Source organism: Pterocles gutturalis, unplaced genomic scaffold, assembly GCF_000699245.1.
Source record: "Pterocles gutturalis isolate BGI_N339 unplaced genomic scaffold, ASM69924v1 scaffold23897, whole genome shotgun sequence".
Classification (NCBI taxonomy): domain Eukaryota; kingdom Metazoa; phylum Chordata; class Aves; order Pterocliformes; family Pteroclidae; genus Pterocles; species Pterocles gutturalis.
Genome location: NW_010110850.1, coordinates 5,839 through 6,041, shown reverse-complemented (window position 1 = coordinate 6,041; position 203 = coordinate 5,839).

Here is a 203-nt window from a genome sequence, read left to right as displayed (position 1 = left end):
CGGTGGCGGGTCCGCCACACCCCCAGCCCCATCTGTTGGCAGCCACAGCTCTCCCGGCGGCTCCCCAAAACCGCAGCCCCTCTGCAGGGAGCCAGGAGGGGACTGGGGACCCACTGCCCTGGGACTGGGATGGAAACACCCAACAGGGCATGGGGCCACTCTGAGGAGTGTCCCTGTGGGGACAGCAGCAGCACAGCCCCTTT